Below are 13,552 nucleotides of genomic sequence, written 5' to 3'. Positions count from 1 at the left end.
TGCTTGTTTTTCTACAGCGCATTGTGTTTTGCGTCCTGACTGGCTGTAGACCCCTGTCAATCAATCTCCTCCATGCCATCCTGTAGCACAGAATGCGCTCAGCTTGCCAAATTTGCATAAATCTTTGATCGCTAGCAGTGTCAGTGTGACTGAACCCAAAAGGCAGAAGAAAATGCTAGCCATCACACAAAAAGTTTAAATTCTGGACATGCTAAAGGAAGGTAGAAGTTATGCGACTGTAGGGTGTCGTTACAACAAAAAAAAAATGAAGATCAAATGGTTTTGATCTTTAGTTTCAGTCTATAATGCTGGACTTATTTCTCTATGAAGGTTTGAACTTTGAGAGTGCTTAAACAAGAGAGAAAAGTGTGAAAATGTTATAGCCTGTCTGAGAAAAGTGTATAAAGTGTGTGAGAGGTTTTACAGTCTTAAAACATCTATAATAATTGTAAGAAATAAAGCGGACTATTCAATTCAATTCACCTTTATTTATATAGCGCTTATACAATGTAGATTGTGTCAAAGCAGCTTCGCATAAAAGGTCATAGTAATAGTAACAGTGGAGTTCAGTTTTTAGTGTTTAAGTTCAGTTTAGTTTAGCTCAGTTCAGTGTGGTTTAATAATCACTACTGAGAGTCCAAATACTGAAGAGCAAATCCAACTACTTCGCAGATTTCACCTATTGTAGGTTATTTTTAGAACGTAACTCCTGTGAATAACGAGGGACCACTGTATGGAAAAAAAAAAAGCATTGTCATCAAGATTATTTATTATCAAGCTCTAAAAAAAAAAGTTTCTCCTTCCTTATTAATGGCAAATGAATAAATAAAATGAACTATGATTTAAAAATATTTTTGTGGGTTGCTTATATTGTTTTTCCCATGCATAAACACCAGAATTTATTATTCAAATCAAGCATACGGAGTAAATAATTCAAGAAAACTAGAAAATCTCAGCTTTAAAATGTCAACATTATGAAGCATTACTAAATGCTGAAAAGAAAACATCTGCCTTCCTTTATGAAAACATCATATCAATGTCTGCATCATACCTTGCTTTGGTTTCAAAACATCAAAATCATACGCTGATTATAGAAAATAATGACTAAAAACTCAAAACATCAAAAACAAGTCACTGTTGTACCTGCAATGCAAGCGAGTGTGTGTTATGATTTGGAAATTATATCAACCGCATTGGTAATTATGGACAAGTTATGATAAATGCATGAGTCAGTTGCATTCATTCTGCAAGCAAGTGCAGACTAATGATGCAGCGTTTCAAACCTCAAATGTTACCAAACACACTATAAAAAATGCTGGGTCCACACAATTGATTTGTGGACAACATGAAGGAACTGAATTAACTTATTAGTTTGCGTGGATTGAATTAATTTAATTTAAGTTATTAATTTAAGTGGATTGAACATAAAACAACTAAGTTGTCCCAACAAAATCTGAAGAGAATCGAGTTGTTTCGGCTAATTTTAAATAGGTAAACATTTTTTTTATAAAATAACAAAACAAAACAATAGTTTTATAAAATATTGATTATAAATAAATAATTAATATTAAATATTGATTTATTCATTTTATTTTGATATTGACAAACTCTCGTACACTAACAACAAACTTTTCAATTGCTACTCAGAAAACATATCAATGGACATTATCAACAAGAAGAAATGAAAGAGTAAAGTAAAAAAAAAAAACAGTAGTACATGTTAAAGCTGAAAGTGAAATCAGTAGAAAAGAGGTTGGTCTACGCCGCAAAAAATGCTGGGTTCCACACTATCGATTTGTGTTGGCGCTTCATTTGAAATTAAGTGAATTTATTAGTTTTTACAAATGTAAGTGGATTGAACATAAAACAATTAAGCTGTCCCAAAAAACTTAAGATGTGTCATTTCAGCTAATTTTAAACAAGTAGTTTGAACAAACAGTAAACATAATATTTTGAGTGTGCTAAGACCTGAGAAAAGAATGGTACAGTACTACAAACAATACTGAGGCCACACAAATTCCAGCTTTCACAACTTTGAATACTAATTTTATGCTATCATGTCCTGTCATAGCAGATCACTTACTAAAACTAAAACAGTAAAAATAGTGTTATCAAATGCAAACAGTAGTGAAAAGTGCATTGTAACCACATAGTTTTACCTTGATTTTACATTGCTTTTATCAATGTTGTGGAACTGTACAGTATATTGGATTACAAATCATAGACTTTTTTGTGGTATGTATTTGGTGCAAGTACAAAAAAACTGCATAAAAATATGCATTCATCGATAATGTGACCTGTAAATATCACTAGTGTGAAATGTAACAAAACTTATCATCATACTGAGTTTTTAAACCTAGAAACTGTGGACAAATGTATGTTGAAGTATGTTTTACAGTTTCACAAAAAAGTAGGCTGAATCACATTTTCCAATGATCCTGTGTTGGATTAATATCACTGCACCGTAGAATGTACTTCATAAATTTAAAATATGTAAATTAGGGTTGCACAGGATATCGTTTCAGCATTGATATCGCAATGTGATCATTCACAATAGTCACATCGCGAATATACACAATGCTGAGTCTGGATTATAATTTGATCTGTGACTGTATGAGAATTATAAATACATTCAGGTGTAAGAAATTATTCCATTTGTAACTTTGAAAATTTTATATCGATACATTTTATTGATTAGTTTATAAAACGAAAACTATGCAGTATCATTTTACATTTGATTATTCAATTACTGTATACTTGAATACATTTCGACTCATAGGATAACTATAAGATGTGTGTTTATTTTAATTGTATCTTTTTCTTTACTGAAATTCTCTATGCTTGTAGATTGTTTTGATTAAATTTATGCACTCTCCTACAGAATCATCCCAATTAATCTAAACTTCTTTCCAAATATTCAACTCATCTAGTGAAATTGTATTCATATCACAATATACATCGCAGAATTAAAAAAATATCGAAATGTTAGAATGTTCCATCGTGCAGCCCTAATGTAAATAAATTAAAAATAATCATTTATTACAAGCAATTTTAACTTGCAATATTTTTAACAATTATGTAATTTTGCTCATGTTTTTTTTAAACAATAGAATAGGTTTTGATTTTTTTTACATCATAAGGTTCCTAAAAATATTGCAAAATTTTGATTACTTTTAAAATACTTTTTATATTTTTCAGAACAAAAGAAATTTCATAGGGCACTCAAAAAACGAGGTTTGCTGTTTGTTCAACATTTTTATTTAAAATGAACTAAAACAACACAATTCTTGAGGTTTTTTTGGGACAACTTAATTGTTTTATGTTCAATCCACTTAAATTATTAAAAAAAAAACGAATAAGTTCACTTGATTCCTTAAAGTTGTCCCAAGTAGATTGTGTGGAACTCAGCATGTACTTATTTAAACAAAACAAATAAGTTGTCGATTCCAAGAACAAAGTTAAATTAAATTAATCACTGCGAATAGGTAATATAATAAACATATCGACTTATCGCACAACACATATATGACCTCAATCATTTTTGGTGACTCATATAAAAACAATTCTAACATTCTAGCAAATTCTAACATTTTAACTGATTGTGCCACATCTCTATTTCTATTGGAGGTGTCAGTATGGTTAAAAAACACTATAGTATTTACTTTAAATTACTATAGTATATTTTCATGTGGGTGCCTGACAACTGAAAATAGATCTGGCAGCAGATATCGCAACCTCCATTACTTTTTACCTTGCACTTTTTTGTTAACATTTATTATTTGTTTACGATGTGCGTTTTCACATTCTGATTTTAATGCCTAATTATTACATTGTTAAAATGACTGTAATTAAATGAAATATTCTAAAGAATAAAATTTTTTGCAATAGTGTACTTGTATTGTGACATATTTACATTGTATAGCGAGTGGCACAAAATGGTTTTAAAATGACAATAACATTGTTTATCACAATATAATATGGTGCTATATATCGTACAACAAAAAATAGATATTGTGACCTACATAGATATTGAGGTCTAACTGTGAAGTAAGCTAAGAAATACTTGAACCAAGGCGGCGCAGTAGGTAGTGCTTTCGCCTCACAGCAAGAAGGTCACCGGTTCGAGCCTTGGCTGGCTTGGTTGGCGTTTCTGTGTGGAGTTTGCATGTTCTCCCTGCGTTCGCGTGGTTTTCCTCCGGAAGCTCCGGTTTCCCCCACAGTCCAAAGACATGCGGTACAGGTGAATTGGGTAAGCTAAATGGTCCATAGCGTATGAGTGTGGGTGAGTGTGTACGGATGTTTCCCAGAGATGGGTTGTGGCTGGAAGGGCATACGCTGCGTAAAACATGTGCTGGATAAGTTGGCGGTTCATTCCGTTGTGGTGACCCCGGATTAATAAAGGGACTAAGCCGAAAAGAAAATAAATGAATGAATGATACTTGAACCAAACCACGTTTCATACAGTAAGGTCTCACTTTAAGTGCATTTAATAAAAAAACACTGCAATGCTGCCCTTTAGAAGTCAGTGAGAAAGCACACTATTAAAAGCTATGAAACAAAATGCTCTGTGTATTCATTCACAAAATCAAAGCACAAGTCTGTGTTTGAGAAAAAAAGATCAGCTGTTCAATGAACAAACATATTGACTCAACTAATGTGTCCACAGCTTGTCTAGCACATAGGCATAACATCTCCAAATAATGATCTTACTGACATGTGCAGATGAAAACCCAGCACTATTACCATTCACTTAACATCTGTGTACAGACTGAAATGACTCCCAGGAAACGTTCAAACTCAATAACATGATGACAATAACCTCTGGAGAATCTTACAGTGTTTTGGGGCACAGAAGCAGATCTCACTAAATGTTTCCATGTGTATGCTTTGTTGATAGAAGACGGGGGACATTGATCTGGACAATGTGTGACACAACAAAAGGGAGTAATAACAAGCTAATAACTTCCTCATTGCTGGTTCTACAAGAACAACTGAATTTACAAAATGAAAATCAAGATGGCGATAAAATCTTGTTTTCGCTCAGACTGTGGAGTAACTGGTAAACATTTATAAAATTGAAACCAATAGCAAATGGAGACAAAAAAAGCAATTGTTATATGCACTCAATGAGGATAGATGTCTTTGACTATGTTTAAATTGTATCTTTTTATATGCATAATATACAGAGCTTAGCATAAATAAGTACAACCCCTTTTGAACATAATATTTTTATCCATTTCTTAGTGAATATAGCCAATACATGTGGTGCATTTAAACAAAACTGTTTTATTTATTTACATATTCATTAAAAATGAGATGTTGCACAGCAAACAACTTGAGGAATAGAAAGACAATACATTTAAAATCATTGCAACAATTATTGCAAAAAAAAACTAAAAAATTTCAAATAATATATAATTTTCTTTGTTTACATTTATATTTTAACATTATTAAATTTAATTAAAATTATATATATTTTCCTGTTTAATAACCTTTTCATATTTATAATACTAATTACTAACTGTACTAATTTTTGGATTCTGATCTTAAGTTTTTGATAGATTAGTTCAAGATTTGTCTTTGTTACTCGCCAATATAACACATATGAACAAATATATTATTATAAAGCATCCTATAGAAAATATTTCTTTTTAAAAAATTGTGAGGGGTGGGGGCAGCGCAGTGAGTAGGACTGTCACCTCACAGCAAAAAGGTTGCTGGTTCGAGCCTCGAATGGGTCAGTTGACATTTCTGTGTGGAGTTCTGTGCATGTTCTCCCAGTGTTCATGTGGGTTTCCTCCAGGTGCTCCTGTTCCCCCAACAAGTCCAAAGACATGCGGTACAGGTGAATTGGGTAGGATAAATTGTCCGTAGTGTGAGTGTGAATGAGCATGTATGGGTGTTTCCCAGGGATAGGTTGTAGCTGGAAAGGCATCCGCTGCTGGATAAGTTGGCGGTTCATTCCGTCGTGGCGACCCCTGATTAATAAAGGGACTAAGCCAAAAAGAAAATGAATGAATGAATGAATATGAGGGGTGTTTATGCATTTATGCTGAGCACTGTATGTACAGTACAACTATTCAATGACACCAGGTGTATAATGCCACATTCACACTAACAGTGACTGTGTAACTGCCTGTCGCTATAGGTGTCGACCTGCTGCAAAAGCAGGTCCGTGTAAGTCTACAGCACGGACAATACAACCGGCCTCTGCAGGAGCTGAGAGAATATCACACTCTACTGGTGCTCCTATTGGCTGTCGCTCAAGAAAGTCACTCTTCATTAGCATAAAGTTTAAGGATTCTCAACTTCGTCACGTTGTTTGACACGCCCACCTGGTCGCCAACAGCGCTGTCACTCGCATAGACGGAGGTCTCCGGAAGTCGCTCGCTCTCCTTTGAAATGAATGGTCGCTTATCGCTTTGCCACTGCGAGTCACTCGAAGTGTGAATGAGGCTTAAGGAAGTTTTACTTTTGGAGACTTATTGAAAAACATTTCTTTTAGACTATTTAATGAAAACAACGTGGATGTTAAAAGATTGTTTAACAAACAGCGTTTGTAAATTACTTTTCAAAATATTTTTAAATTTTGAGCGTGGATGTATGCAGGTTGACGTACATTTTTTGTATAACTATTGGTGTACATTTTCCTTGGGCTTAGTCCCTTATTTATCAGGGGTTGCCACAGCGGAATGAACCGCCAACTTATCCAGCATTTGTTTTACACAGCGGATGCCCTTCCAGCCACTATCCAGTACTGGGAAACACCTATACACTCTCGCATTCACACACACACATACACTTCGGCCAATTTACTTCATTCAATTTACCTATAGCGCATGTCTTTGGACTGTGAGAAAAACCAGATCACCAGGAGGAAATTCACGTGAACAGAGGGAGAATATGCACTCTACATAGAAATGCTAACTGGCCCAGTTGGGACTTGAACCATTGACCTTCTTGCTGTGAGAAGACATGAGCCACTGTGTCACCACTGGTGTGTATTTTATTTACTTGAAATGGTTTTGTGGAATATTTTTTTTTTTTAATTTATTTATTTGGTATTTTTATGGATGTATAAATGTCCATACATCTAAAACTTTAGAGCTTATTTATGCACATGCTTTACAGGTAACTAAGTGTTTTAAAAATAATGTAATGGAAAGTGGTGAAATGCTAAATATTTAGAAGAAAGTGTTGACTTTCAACCACTTTCCAGACTCCTAAAACAGCTGCTCAATGTTGACAAGTTCCCACAGCATTCAGTCCCTCAGGATTATTCAATCTCAATACGTATTCAACCAATATCTGCGTTATTTGCAAAGGCTTGGGACTTGTGTTTATTACCAGTCACATGTTGACCAGGCTACAATATATATATATATATATATATATATATATATATATATATATATATATATATATATATATATATATATATATATATATATATATATATATATACATATATATATATTATTACAGAGATGCCAACTGACCCAGCTGGGTCTCAAACCAGCAACCTTCTTGCTGCGAGGTGACTGTGCTACCAACTGCGCCACTGTGTCACACCTCTTACAAGCAACAGATAAACAAGCTTAGTTTTCGATCGTCACGTCACGCACGAGCAAATTATTTAAATATCAACATTCCTGTTCAACACAAAAATGTTTGTCCAGAAAACTCAGTTAAACATGTAGACATGACATTTTAGCAAATATTGTTGACATATATTTTTATGTAGAAACAGTTATTCACAATTCTTAGTATATATGACAACAAAAGTAGTGTGCTGAACAAATGGTGATTTTATTTTTCACAGTGTAGAGAAAAAATGTTCACCCTACAAAAAAAAACACAAAAAAAAAGAGAGAAAAAAAATAAACAGCATAAATGTTTCATTTACCAAACTGACAGCTAAAATGAGAAAGAGAGAGCGCAAAGAGGTGTCAAAAAACAGCAAGGTTATTAAAAGCGAGGCGTGTGGCACATGAGAAACTGAAGTTTCGCTCACACTGAGCTTGTTACAACATCCTGTACTTCTGAACTTTAGGGGCGAGACTGTTCCTCCCACCTTCTCCCATCTGTAAATACAACTCCTGAAGCAAAGGAAGCAGATGCTGCACTCGCAGAAACTGTTGCCCATCGCCAAATCATACAAGGAAAAGCGAAGTTTGTCATATTGTGTGCTTGTCATGCACTTAATAAATAACCCTGAGATGTTAATTAATGTTTTTAATGTGATAACAAGACATTAGGACAACTGAGAGGAGGGTCTCCCTCTGTTCGTCCGTTTGCTTTCCTGACGCTCTCACTCGTTCATTTGCTCAGTGGCTCTGGCGCTCTCCCTACCCCCACACATTCTCCCAGGCTGCTGCACAAGCTTTTTTCTTTTTTTTTTTAAGAGAGAGATGTAGGTCAGCTCTGTGACGTCTGGGGAGGCACAGCTGAGCGCCCCTCTCTCTCCACGCTGCGGCAGAGAGGCGCTCGCTCAACAACACGCATGCAGAGAAGGAAACTGCAGGAGCGTGTCGCGCATTCTGCTCATACTGCAAGCTTTATTTGGCTACTGATCAATTACTCTTTGAGTTGTGAGGCAATGTAAACAAAAACATTAGGGAGCTTCAGTAGACAACACTGCAACTGCTGAGTTGTATGAAAGAAATGTCAATTAACTGCCTTCAGATTCATTTCAAAATTAGCTGGATTTTATTAATTAAACTAATGGAAAAAAAATGTAAGTGGCTTGTTCTCCATAACCAGAATATTTATATACTATAAGCAATGTTTATATTCATTTTGCTCATACACTAGAGACTGTTGGACATCTGATTTTTGAACTTAAGTTACTCCTGTTTAGTCAAAAACACAGAAGATTCAAAAATAAGGAAGTCTGTTTCTTCTATCCCTCCTATGGCAGGTTCATGTGAGGGACATGCTTAAAATGAATATGTGCTGCTAGAATGTACAGAGGGGTGACAGGGAGCTGTGAATTCTGACCACAAACATATTTGGGGCCTTCGAAAAAAGAAATAAAGCTTTTTTCAGAATAATTTCCTGTTATAATTGTTATTATTATTAACAATAGTAGTAATGATAGAATAAACTCCTATTATAATTGTTATTATTAGCAGTACTAGTAATGGTAATAGAATAAATACCTATTATAATTGTTTTTATTGGTAGTAATTGCAATAGAATAACTTCCTATTACAATTGTTATTATTATTATTTGTAGTAGTAATAATAGCAGTTGTATTCCATTTAGCACCTGTTTAATAATTTTATAAGTTCAATAATTTGTAATAATATGAAACTTCATGAGGAAGACATTATTAGCGCTATTGTTACAATAACAACAACAATTTCAAGTAATGCTTAACTTTATAACATAATTAATAATAATTATTGTTATTATAAAGTTAAACCCATCTTATTTAACCCATTAAATAATCAGACTGCAGTCAATATTTACCTTCATTTCAAAATCAATTAATTTAGCTTAATAAAATACAAGCAAGTTACAATTAAAGTTGAGGAAAATTTTATACAATTAGATAATAACAATAAAAAATATTTGATAAAATAATAACAAATATTGTTATCATTATTGTTTTTGAAATCTCAATGGAATTTTACTCAGAATAGTAATAATAATAACTATTACTGAATTTGTTGTTAATTAATAACAACAATAAAATATTGTTTGAATATTGTTTTTAAAACACTGATATAAAAAACTGTTTAGCACATTTTAAGCAACATTTACAACAATTAAAAGTGTATCTACAGTCAAACAATTCTTGACATTTTTGGAATAACTTAAATGTTTCATGTTCAATCCACCTAAACTTGTTGAGCTAACTTAATCGATTTATGTTGGGTAAACATATGAATGAATTTTTTACAGTAGTTTTTATAAGTATAGTATATAGTATAGTATAGTAATTATGAGGAAACACTAAGCCAACTCTCACTATTATATAGTGTCTTAATACTTGTCTAGTAAGAAATTGGTTGTTTATTAGATCGATGAAAAATAGGTTTTTTATTCGCACATTCAGACTCCCTAATAACATAATTTCTGAAAAATATTCTTTGCCAACTCCTTATAGGTAAATCATATTAGATAGGATTAGATTTTTGAGTTTATTGTCCTATCAGCTTCTCTGGCTATGTCATGCCAAAAAAACAGATCAAGTTTACAACATTTTATAAGTATCACTTTTCTGTAATTATAAAACTATTCTAACAATTAAAAGTCATCAACATCAATAAATAATACACAAGACAGATAAATAATAATATATAAGACAAAAAAACTAAAAGTTTTTGTATGGTTTCCTTTTGATAAAAGTTGCACAATTCTGAAAGGATTCCCATTTAAAAAATTTCATTTAACATCTCTCCAGACAAAAAAACGTTGTGTGATAACTTTAAAAACAGTGCATTCTACAAGTATATATTTAACAGTTTGGTTTTGTTGTTGCAATATTAACATTTGCAAATCATATTAGCAGCCAATGACTATCCAAGTACAAAATTATCCACCGTCTATTAAAATAATATAAACATAAAATAATGCTGTTAAAATAATGTTATTTTGAAGTCCTAGTTACATGCAATTTCAGACCGAATACTGAAACGTTATTCAAAGTAACGTGGGACTGTTGTTACTGTTAAAAAAATAAATAAAATCAACGAATGTGCGGACAAACGTTAAAACAAACGAACAAATGAACGTACAAACGAACGAATGAATGAACGAATGAATGAACAAACGTACAAATTTTACTTCAATGTTTATAAGTACGTATTAAGTACATGTTCGGTTGTACTTAGGTATTCAGACGCACAACCTAAGCCCAGCTATCACATGAATAACTGTTAATAATCAGCAAATTAGGAGTTTACTGAAGCAAAAGTTAAAGTTTGGTTTAATAACAGTGACAATTTTACCTGTGACTAGGCATGGGCGCTAGGCATGGGGTTAAAGGTATACCTCAAGTTTTTGGAAAAGTCAAGGTTTAAAAATCAGCAAATGTTTCTGCTTTACCTTTCCTACGGTATGTGTAAGATTTTATTGTTTTATAATTTTATAGTTTTAGTTTTAAGTTTTTAGGACAACAGTATATCCAGCTAATAAATGTGTACTGCTCCAAAATATTAGCAATGTTTCTCAAAATAAAATATATTGTGTTCAAAGGGGGAAAGTTTGTTGTTTTTTACCCAGACATTTAAAAAGAATATATTTTAGAGCAGTAATCACAATGCCGTGGAATCGTGATATTGATATCAAAGATTATCATACCGTCAGAATCTTAAACTGGCCCATGCCTATCTGTGACAAACTAATTATCACAGTAATGACCGCTGAAAACAACAACTGTTGAACACTGAAGACTCAAAAACATTTCTCTTGTATTATCTAAATCAATGCACTTACGTTTTCACACCTGCAGCCACGACCTGACATTAACTGAGGTGTCAATGATCGTAATGCTGAATCCCTTCACATGACATTAGCGTGCTCCTCAATTCAATGCACTACGAAAAAACAACAAGAGCACATGCACACAATCCAAAATCCTCTGCTCTCAATAACATATGCAAATTGATACCTCACTCTATGGAAGACGATCGCATGCAAAAGCTGTGCTAAAGTCGCATGTTTTCCACCTGCGTGTAAGACTAAAGCATCTGTAGGAGCGATTTGTTTATGTACACAGCAAGTAACCCCTGGTTCAAACCCTGCCACACAATCTCTTCCCTGGGCATTAGTACAACACATAACACGAATGCTTTTGAGTTACCTGTTCAGTCCGATCTCCTCTTCAGATGCTATGTGAACTTTGAGAATCCTGGAGGATGTTGTTTGCTGGCTAATACAGCCAGATGGAGCGATTAGTTATGCATTCAGTCAGATGCAAACATTTCTGCAAGCCCAGCGCCAGCGGCTGAGCTTGCATATGAGAGGTAAGTCGAGAAATGCGCAGTTCATCTTGTTCTGGTAGAATAATTCCGTAAGTGTGGTGCTGTGGTGTCCGTTAAACCCTTCGGTTGAAGGCTGGCTACGCTAACGAGGTTAGCGGGCTAATTTCAGCAGCTATTTTAAAACCAGGACGCAGTTTCTTCTCGTTAAACTCCGGGTGTTTGCTCTCGTGAATGCACTCGCTTGACGATGAGACGCTTCTTTAGTCGCTCGCGGAGCTGCAGTGCCGCTGTCATCCACGTCAAATGGTCATTTGTGTGTTTAATTCTCGCGTTGATCTCTCGCCACCGCCATTTTCATCCTCGAGCTACACAAACAAACAGGAGGATCGCTCACGTCACGCAGAAGGTGCGCGACTGCACTGATCTCTATTGCATGGTTTGACGGGGTTGCTCGGCGACGCATGATTTAGGAATCTGATTGGCTGCGCAGGTTTGTGTGTTGTTGAAGAATCGCTAAGTTGCGTAGTGAATGGACGTAAAATGAAACGATCCGTTTCTCCAGTGTAAAGTAGAGAGCGCGGAGGCCCATAGGGGTATGGGTTTGAATGAAAGTGTTAGGTTTTCATTGATTTTGCTATAAACTTCACTTGACGGTTTGTTTGAGTTATTACGCTTTGCTTTTGTTTGCTTGTTTGATTTATATGGTGGCAGGTAGTAGTGTTTTTATTGTGTTTACCCAGGTGGTGAATTTCTGACACACACAGGAGGTAAAAGAATTCAAAAATGTTTAAGACCTAGACTTATTCATTCATTCATTTTCTTGTCGGCTTAGTCCCTTTATTAATCAGGGGTCGCCACAGCGGAATGAACCGCCAACTTATCCAGCATATGTTTTACAGACAGTTCGGGAGGCAGACATACTCTGTCAATTTAAATTTAGATTAAAGACACATCTCTATTATCATTATAGCATTATAATTAGCATTATCATACACATAAAACACAAAGGCTTTTGAAATCCAAATCCTCTAAAGGATTGCTGCATTAATAAGGGCAACCGGAGCCAGGAACACTTCCCAAAAGACATTGTAATTTGAACTGCATCTGCGCTTATGTTAGTCTGTTTTTATTATTCCCGATGTTTCCATTATCTTGGACCACGCTGTATTCTGAGCAGATGCTGTGGTGGAGGAGTGGAGAGCATTAATATGTTTCCTCAAAGACCCCAGTGACAGATGAGTCTCCAAATTGATCATGGGCCAGCCTGAACACCTGCTAGTAGTGTGCAGCATCCACTTGGATGATGCTATGGCAGCAGGACAACGGCCCCAGTGCACTTACCAGTGTGAGTGGAAAGACCTAGAGCCTAGACTGCAGCTCTACACAAGAAGTTTGGCCAGAGGAAAAATGGTCATGCCCAACTGAGCCTGGTTTCTATCGGGGTTTTTTTCCCCATCACTTTCGTCAATTGGTGAAGTTTGTTCCTCGCCACTGGCTTGCTTGGTTTGGGACTTGTGGAGCAGTGCTCTTCAGTGTTTGGACTTTCAGCAGTGAAATTTAAACCACACTGAACTGAACTAAACTGAACTTCAACTCTGAAAACTGGACTGACACAGTT

The 13,552-nt window shown here is 34.7% G+C and overlaps 1 protein-coding gene across 2 annotated transcripts in view; it reads right to left on the bottom strand.

The window, feature by feature from the left end:
• The window catches only part of ncoa1 (nuclear receptor coactivator 1), a 106,841-nt gene extending 94,543 nt beyond the window's left edge, over positions 1–12,298 (bottom strand). For both annotated transcript variants that reach the window (XM_056480566.1, XM_056480568.1), the window contains exon 1: positions 11,814–12,298. The gene's annotated coding sequence lies outside the window, so the exon portion shown is untranslated. The remainder of the gene's footprint in view (positions 1–11,813) is intronic.
• Positions 12,299–13,552: the final 1,254 nt, after the last annotated feature.

This window comes from Danio aesculapii, chromosome 20 (genome assembly GCF_903798145.1).
Source record: "Danio aesculapii chromosome 20, fDanAes4.1, whole genome shotgun sequence".
Classification (NCBI taxonomy): domain Eukaryota; kingdom Metazoa; phylum Chordata; class Actinopteri; order Cypriniformes; family Danionidae; genus Danio; species Danio aesculapii.
This window is presented reverse-complemented; position numbering and strand designations above follow the sequence as displayed.